The sequence below is a fragment of the Camelina sativa genome, chromosome 7 (genome assembly GCF_000633955.1).
Source record: "Camelina sativa cultivar DH55 chromosome 7, Cs, whole genome shotgun sequence".
Lineage (NCBI taxonomy): Eukaryota > Viridiplantae > Streptophyta > Magnoliopsida > Brassicales > Brassicaceae > Camelina > Camelina sativa.
The window spans coordinates 24,897,183-24,906,870 of record NC_025691.1 but is presented as its reverse complement, the minus strand read 5'-3'; the positions used below and the strand labels follow the sequence as shown (position 1 = coordinate 24,906,870).

Genomic DNA, 9,688 nt, shown 5'->3' with positions numbered 1-9,688 from the left:
AAATTTTCATCACTAGTACTCGTTTATATTATTTCTTGGTAATTTCATTGAAGATTTTATGCTTTATGTGAGAATTTAGAATTTTCAATAAGATTATATAATTTCAGTATTAACTATTATTCAGAGCTTTCTTAATATTGGTTAAATTAATTATGAGGGATACAAATTTCAGCCTAACACAATTAACAAAATATAAATAAGGAAGACGAATAGCTTTGTTCTGCAGCAGACACGACATAACAAGAGGCATGTGAAGCTCCAGCCTCCAGTGTAGACATTTGGAATGTTCAGGGAAGCTTAAAGAATCTCTTCGGTTTCTTAAGGAGCTCCTATTTCTCTTTCGACATTTCCTTCTGCAATTGTTTGTTTTGGGTTTTAATTATTTCCAACATTTGTTTTTGGTCAGAATAAACGACAATGATTCAAAGAAATAAACACAGAAGGGGAAACAACTCATATATATATCCTCCACTTACCTTGTAGCTAGTTTTGAGTATGTCGATAGATCTCCTCAAAATGTGACTCACAAGCTCATCTTCCTCGTCAAAGTGCCTTCCAAACGACTTCTGTTCTTCACGATTTGAAGCAACAATCTGTGTTATACCACCAGAGAAAAGTATCTCGATTACAAGGTGAATGCATCAAGTTGAAGAAACCTCAGTAACCATTTTACTCTTTTCTCTCTCTCTCTCTCTCTCTCTCTCTCTCTCTGTGTGTGTGTGTGTGTAAACAACAAAACTTGTTGAAGGGAATAATGATCCCTTCATTACCTTAATCGCCACCTCATCGCCTTTCTCTGCATAGTCAACAGGCTTGTGGTTGTTCTCAATAGAGGCAATGCGTCCAATATCTATGAACTCTCTGCTGGGGACGCAAGAAACCAAAACGAATGTTAAAACGAGTGAGAATCCTAGGAGTTGTGTCAACATGTGAGCAAGAGTTACCGAGATAATTTAGCAAGAGTAAGAATAGGATACCTTAAGTATACCGTCATAGACCTTAACTCCAAGCACTATTGGGTCTTTCTTATTGAACACACAGTTATGTAAAATCGTAAGAACACATGGGAAGACTACTTCATCGGCCGATTCCTTCCTTTTCTCCTCTTTTATATTCTCAATGTACTCCTTAAATTGATTGGATAAACGATAGATGGTATCAGCACAGAAGATTTTAACTCCCCTTTTGCCAGCATGTTCACGAGCCTCTGTAGTCACTTTCACATCAAAAGCCAAAATTGAAGCATATTCCTTTTTCTTCTCGAGCATCCCTCCAGCCTTCATAATGTCCTTCTTATGCACATGCCCTACTCCAATTCCACTGACTGGTATCTTTTCAGCTGGTGACTTCAAGAATTCAAGCAATGCTTCTAATGACCCTAATGTAGACGCTTGTACATAAACTCCTTCACCACTTTTGTCAACCCTGCTCAGAACTGACTCCATATCTTCCATAGCCAACTCCTTAATTGCATCGATGTCATCATCAGGTCCAACCACATGTAGGTAAGTACCAGCAATTGCGTGATCAAAGCCATGGGCAGTAATCTTTGAAGAATAAATTGGTCATGTTTGTTAAAGTCCGAGTCTTATGCATTTGATTAGTAGTTGATTAGTCTTTGAATAAGTCTTCCTTGTATGTAGGAAGCTAGTTAGTCGTGATAAGTTTGACGAGTCTGTTGCTCTGTTTTTCTATTTGAACTAGTCAAGTCTGTATTTGTTTCTGATCACTTTTAATAGTACAACTCAGTTCAGTATTTGCTCTCTGATTACTAACAAGTGGTATCAGAGCGGTTACTAAAGTTCTTTGTGAGTTTGAGTGAGAAAGAGAGAAAAGTGAAAATGGGTGATAGAGATGCATTGTTGAGTATTCCAAAATTTGATGGTGATTATGAGCATCAGGCTATGCTCATGGAGAATTTGTTGCGGTCGAAGGAATGGTGGGATCTTATTGAGACGGGTGTCTCACAGCCGGAGAGGAGCGTGATTTTGACTGGTGCACAAAGGACAGAGCTCGCGGAACTGAAGCTCAAGGATCTAAAGGTGAAAAACTACCTCTTTGCGTCGATCAACAAAACGATATTGAAGACGATAGCAAAGAAGGATAGTTCGAAGGACATTTGGGAATCAATGCGGACAAAGTACCAAGGTAACATGAGAGTTCAAAGTTCGCAGTTGCAGCGTTTGCGTAGAAACTTTGAAGTGCTGGAGATGAATGATGGAGAAACAATCACGATGTATTTTTCAAGAGTCATGGTGGTGGCCAATGACATGAGGAATCTGGGTGAGGATATGCCGGATGCCAAAGTAGTTGAGAAGATACTTCGAACTTTGGTGGAGAAGTTCACATATGTGGTGTGTGCTATAGAGGAATCGAAGGATATCAAGTGTCTCTCGGTGGATGAACTTCAAAGTTCTTTGCTTGTGCATGAGCAAAACATGAGTAAGCAAGCTGGAGAGGAACATGTTCTGAAAATGGAAGGAGGAAGAGGTCGAGGAGGTTATGTCCCAAGAAGAGGAGGATCATATGGTGGAAGAGGAGGACGAGGCAGAAGTTGCACCAGTTTTAACAAAGCTGATGTTGAGTGTTTTAAGTGTCACAAGATGGGTCATTTTATAAACGAGTGTCCAAGATGGGAAAGGACGGTGAATTATGCAGAACTAGAAGAAGATGTGTTATTGATGGCTCAAACTGCTCTCCCTAAAGCTGAAGATGAACACGTTTGGTATTTGGATTCTGGTTGCAGCAATAACATGTGCGGTACTAAAGAATGGTTCATCGAATTTGACGACACGTTTCGTCAACATGTGAAGCTCGGAGATGATAGAAGGATGCTAGTAGAAGGGAAAGGCAGTTTGCGATTGGATATCAATGGCATAACACAGATGATTTCTTCAGTTTATTTTGTACCGGGATTGAAGAATAATCTGCTTAGTGTTGGACAACTGCAACAAAAGGGGTTGAGAATAATATGTGTGAGATTTGGCAGAAGCAGAAAAATAGATTTATTATGCATTCTACTATGTCCACAAACAAGATGTTTGTGAAAACAGAGGGACAAAACGTCATGATCGCAAGTCTCTACGTGGATGATCTCATTTACACGAGCAACTCCGATGCTATGTTTGAGGGGTTCAAAGGTTCTATGGAGAAGGAGTTTTCAATAACAGATCTCGGAAAAATGAAATACTTTCTAGGTGTGGAGGTGATTCAAGATGAAGAAGGAATCTTCATATGTCAAAAGAAGTATGCAATGGATACTTTGAAGAAATTTGGAATGGAAGGTTGCAATCCCGTTAAAAATCCAACAATCCCAGGGAATAAGTTGACTAAAGAAGGAGCGGGTACAGAGGTGGACTCAACACTATTCAAGCAATTGGTGGGGAGACTCAGGTTCTTGACCGTCACTTGGCCTGATCTTATTTATTCAGTGAATCTGGTGAGTAGGTACATGGAGAGTCCAAAAGAGCAACATATGTTAGCTGCAAAAAGAATTCTGAGATATGTTCAAGGTACGATTGGTTTTGGAGTACAATACAGGTGTGGTGGAGAAGATAAGTTAGTGGGATATGTGAGCAGTGATTTTGCGGGTGATGAGGATGATAGAAGAAACACTTCGGGTTATACATTCATGTTTGGTGAACGTGCTGTGTCATGGGCATCAAAGAAGCAGCCCATCCTCTCGTTATCAACTACCGAAGCAGAGTTTGTAGCTGCGGCAAATGGGACTTGCCAAGCAGTGTGGTTAAGAAATGTTCTTGAAGAAGTTGGGTTTGTACAAGGAAATGGAACAGTTCTTAGGTGTGATAACAGTTCATCGATCAAATTGTCCAAGAATCCGTTTCTCCATGGAAGGAGTAAACACATTTGTGTAAGGTATCATTTTCTACACGAACTTGTGAATGAAGGAGTGATTGGTTTGGAGTATTATTCTACACATGATCAGCTATCGGACGTGATGAAAAACTAATGACGTTGGAGGTGTTCGAGAATCTAAGGAAGAATCTGGGAGTAGGAAAGAAGAGTAAACTGGAAACAAAGTGATTCCAGTTTAGGGGAGGAATTGAAGAATAAATTGGTCATGTTTGTTAAAGTCCGAGTCTTATACATTTGATTAGTAGTTGATTAGTCTTTGAATAAGTCTTCCTTGTATGTAGGAAGCTAGTTAGTCGTGATAAGTTTGAGGAGTCTGTTGCTCTGTTTTTCTATTTAAACTAGTCAAGTCTGTATTTGTTTCTGATCACTTTTAATACTACAACTCAGTTCAGTATTTGCTCTCTGATTACTAACAATCTTGATCCCCTGTACAGCCTTTATTTCTTTGTTATGCAGAGAAGTACCCTTCACCCTTAACTCCTTCATTGGATGAGGAGTCAGCAATGCTCTAATCGTTGTGACAATAGGTCCCTGAATTATGAAGAAGATATAATATCACCTTTCTAAGTTCTATGTATACCTAGTGCAATACTCTTGCTTGGGTTTGGATCATAAATTTTTACTTGCCTGTAACCCACAAACAACGATTTGATCACCTTCCTGGAGTTCACCGTTTACCAACACAACATCGATCGTTGTACCATGGCCCTCAATAACTTTCACCTCAAGGACAGTACACTGTTCAGCAAGAAAGAATCAGAATCCCCATGCTTCAGTAAAGCAAAAATAAGTGTTACCTAAAAGAGAAAAGAGAGAGACTTACACTTTTTCAACATATGTAAGTCTCCCAACCATTATTTTCTGAGCCCATTGAACCAACAACAGCAAGAGATCTGGGATCCCTTCCCCGCTGAAATATCAAGAACCAACTATCTTAGCAAGAGATCTGTTACGCTGTACATTAGAAACAAATAAGCAGAGATACATACCTAATAGCACTAGTGGGAACAATACTGGGATATTCTCCCTTTTCTTTGTTCTTGTAATAAAGCTCAGCGTTGAGTCCTTGCTCCTGGAACTGGTTTTTAATCTAGGAACACCAATGAAACAACATAACTTAAACGATTTGTAAACCAAAACGATAGCTCAAATCATACATAAGAAACTATAGATGTATGACTTACCTTAGCGAGCTTCATGTTAAATAAATCTTCAACATCTTTAGTTTGTTGTCTAATTGCCTTCACAAAAGGATCATTCTTGCATTTTTCCCATCCATAAATCATATCCACCTGGAAGTTTAAGAATTTATTTCCCATCTATATAAGTTTCTCCCATTTTGTTCTAAAAACAGAGAACAAGGACCCCATCCAAACAGAATGACAAGCAGTCTCACCTTATTTAATGCAACAATGAACTCTGTATTCAAGAGATTTAGAGATTCTATTGTTTGCGGCTGTAACCCATCATCCGTTATGTCAACCACCAAAATGGCAATGTCACAAAAACTTGAACCTCTTGACCGCAGATTCGTGAAGGACTCATGGACAGGTGTATCGATAACCAATACACCGGGCACATTAAGTTGTGCATCAGCTCTTAGTTCCATAGTCCTCTCTCGGATGTTTTCCGCAGGGAAATAAGTTGCACCAATCTGCTGAGTAATACCTCCAGCCTCGCCTTCCTGTACATTTGTTCCTCTGATGCAATCCAACAGCTTTGTTTTACCATCATCGACATGACCCATGATACAACAAATAATAAAACGGAAATTTTCTCCACCTTCTTCTATAACTTCACTCGAAGCTAAACCTTTACCCTTCTTAGCACGTTTTGTCTGCTTAGCATCTTCCACTTCATGCACAGATTTTACAGCAGCTGCTGGTTTAGCTGTTTGTTTTTCAGTTTCATGGTTTGTACAAATTCAAAAAATTAGATTAAAAACAAACATTGGAGGAAATACTAGGAAGAAGAACGAACACTATATATGATGTTAAGATCAACATTATATCCCAGCTTTTGGCATCCCATTCATACAAACCTGAATCATCCTTGAATCTTTTCTTAAACACAGGCTGAGCTTCTTCCGCTTCATTATCAAAATCACCTTGGATGTTAAGATAAACATTATCCCAGGTTTTGGCATCCCATTCATCATCTTCCTCAACCGCATTCTCCTGAGCAGGTCCTGATTTTGTATCTGAGCTTATTGACTCTATTAAACCAACCTTTTCAGTGTCTGCTACATGGTGTTCTGTTGTATATACCTCATCTTGCACCTGGACAGAAGTGTCATTGCCATTCTGGCAAGCTGATTTTTTCTTGTTGGCATAAATGGGACGCTTTGACGAAGTAGCCTCATCATCATTGTCTGCAACAGGAAGGCCCCCTCGAGCAGCAGCCAGAAGCTGGTTCCTAAAAGCCTCCCTCTTAAGAGCTTCGGTCTTTTGCTTTGCCGTTAGAAGCCTGCCCTCTTGCTTCTTCCTCAACAGTTTCTCTTTTTCCTTTTCCTTTCTCTTACGCTTAGCCTCCTCAGCTTGGGCCTCAAGCTCTTCCTGCCTGAGACGCTCTTCTTCCTTGTTTTTCGTTCTTCGGCTTCTTGCTGCCGTGCAAGAGCCTCTTGCATCTCTCTGACATGTTTTGGAACTTTCTTCTCTGCTTCCTTCTTCTTCTTCTTCGGATGTAGTGCCTCAGTTGCTAATTCTTCTTGTTTTTCCTCCTTAGCCTCGGTTGCTGCAACTGCTTTTTTTTTTCTCCTTCTTTTTTTTCTCCTTCTTTTTTTTCTTTTTCTTTGCGGCAACAGTCCCTTCTTCTCCTTTCTTCTCATCAACAGCAATCTCTACCGGTGTAGGCTGCAAGAAGAAGGGGTCCAAATCATCTCTTCTTCAGGTCTTCCAGTTCCAGCAGCAGGGGTTTCTGCAAGATGAAGTTTGTCCAAATCATCCTCCTCTTCCCGTACTGTCCTTCCAATACTCTTACTAATATTCTTATTTTTCATACTCTCTGCATGAGTTTCTACAACCTCCACACTCTTAGTCGTATCAGGAGTTTTAGCTTGACTAGTTTCGTCATCACCTAGTGAGGCCAAGAAGACACTTCTGCTGCCCTTCTTCTTCTTTGTAGAAGATTTCTTCTTACCAGCTGAAAACGAGATTGAAGCATCGGTCTCTTCTTCCTCATCAAGCAAAGCAGCGCTAAATGAATTACTGGTCTTCTTAGAAGAAGATCTGGAGGACTTCTTTTTCTTACCAGAGAAGGTGATAGGAGGAGACACTTCTTCTTCCTCAGCATCAAAAGCTGAAGCCGCGAACGAATTACCGCCTTTGTTAGACGCATCCTGCTTCTTTCCAGTGAAACAACAACTTATAACTGCCGCATCATCTTTGTTACCACCATTAGATTCGTTATCATCAAGCAGGGCAAAACTAACAGAGCAAGCACCAACACCCTTCTGCTGCTCAAACTTATCATCGTCGTCCAGCTGCTGCTGCTGCTGCGTACCCTTGTTATAACCTTTCTTACCCTTCTTCTTCCCAATGATAACATCAACTTTCGCTTCCTGATGATCAACTTTAGGCTCCTCTGTACTGAAGGAGTACTGCTCTTGCTCAGCATCTCCACCACGAGCATTCGGCTTCTTCCGACCCATTGATAAATTTTAGGGTTGGCTTCAGAATAATCAAATCCAGGTCAACATTTTCCTAGCTACAACAATCGAACAAACACAATTTTTAGGTTTTTTTAGGTTTTTTTTATCCCTAGATAGTTCGGCGCAATCCTTTAGACTTTTTAGTAAACGAAACCACAGGAGAAATCGAAGAAGCTTTTTTAGCTCACCTCGGAGAGGAATTAATGTACTAGATAGAGAAATGGCGTTAAGCTTTTTAATGTGTTGCTGCAGCTGGCGTGACGATTGAGCAAATGCTGATTTACTCGCTCTAATAAGTTTTTGTCACGTCAACGTGACGTAAAAAAAAAAATACTTATTATGGAATTTTCTACTAATACATTATTGAAAATGAAATCTAAATATGTAAAATAATAAGGGTAATTAGAAGTGGTATATTGTAATGTACTGTAGTTAAATAAAATTTTGACTCATCAAGACATTAGATTTTTTTTTTTTTTCTGTTTGTTAACTTTTGAAAAAGGTCAATGTCAAGTTGACTAAAAAGTAAAAATCTTGATGAAGTCATATTTTTTGTTCAAAAAAAATAAAAATGAAGTCATATTAAAATCATATGGAAAGTAAGAGTAAAACCTAACTTATATATATTTACAATTCACAACAATTTGTTTTCAAGAAAAAAATATTCATTTTGGACTGTAATTACCCATATATTTGATAAATGATACATTATTAGAGCAATGTGCGTTCTGAGACTATAACAAAGACGTGTAATTAACATAAACATATCTCAGAGTTTATTACCAACGTTGTAATTAGTAGGTGACATATCGTCAAAATATGGATTTAACTTCTTTCGTCGAATGTCTTCACTTTACCACTTTGTAACAGAATTGCAAGAAGAAAAATTGGGTTTTTTTACACGATAAAACTTACTCATGGTTTGATAACTAATTTAGCAGAGAGATTTAATGCTAAGCGCCTAAGCGTGAGTCGAAAGGTTTTATTTTCATCGTCCACATCTAATCGTTTATTACAAAATCAATTTATATATCAAAACGTTTTAAGTTTTTCAGTTTTCACTTTAATATCAACACGTTATAAATTGATTTTGTAAAAATTGTTGAAAGGGAGGTTTAAAATTTAAAGGTTGTATGCTTTGTCATGTGAGAATTTAGAATTTTAATAACATCAATTATATAGTTTTATATTGATTAAGCAAACTTAAAAGTTACAATTTACAAATGTAGTAGTGAATGAAAGAAAAGAAACAGAGCTTTATATATGGTTAAGATTATATAGTGATTCTGTAATGTTAAGTATTATTATTATTCAGAGTTTTCTTAATCTTTGGTTAGTAAGAAGGTGACATGCTCCAAGGTTACTGTGATGGCCATGACTCTGACAACAATGGTGAAGACCATGCTCTTGCCTCCTCACCACTACCTCTGTCCATGAACTACAAGCCTACAGACTTTATGATACAAGACTCAAAATCCACCAAGACAAGGCTCTCAGACTCAAAGACTTAGAAGCTTGGCGGAAGCGATATAATGGAGAGTAACCGGTTTGATGCTGATTCCACAAAACCGAGGGCTAGAGAATATGATCCAAGGGTTATTCCTCACAAGGATCAGAGACTCTACACGAAACCTAGTTGTTTGATTCCACAAACTACCTAGAACTCGCAAGAACAATGATTTGATTCAAAACACAAAGTATTGAAGCAAACTGAAATTTCTTATTATTCAAACACGTGTCTTGAAAAGTAAAACGTAATAGAGCTTATAAAGGGGCTCAAGTACAACTTCTATATGCTAAAATAAAGAAAGAAATCACAACAATTAATGAAAATCATGACCTTTGGAAACTGAATGAGAATATCGGCCAAATTGGAAAAGTTGTGATGCACCTTGAGTCTTGATAACTTTGGGCCGAAGTTGTGGTTTCTTGGGACGTCTAGATACATTCTAGGAAGCTTCTGGATGGTCTTGAGAGTCTCACAAAGGCGCAACATTGAATAAGGAAAAAGTTGTTGTGTCATAAAGACAAACAGATCCAAATAAGGAAAGTTGCACTTTAACTTGATCCGCCTAATCAAGTGAGCTGGGATGCATCCTAAGATGTGGGGTGAAGTCTCCAAGTGATATAGAAGCTCTCCAGGACGCCAAGGGATGCTTTGGT

At 38.5% G+C, this 9,688-nt stretch overlaps 1 pseudogene; it reads right to left on the bottom strand.

Moving 5' to 3' along the window:
- Window positions 288-7,695, bottom strand: LOC104702449 (annotated as a pseudogene).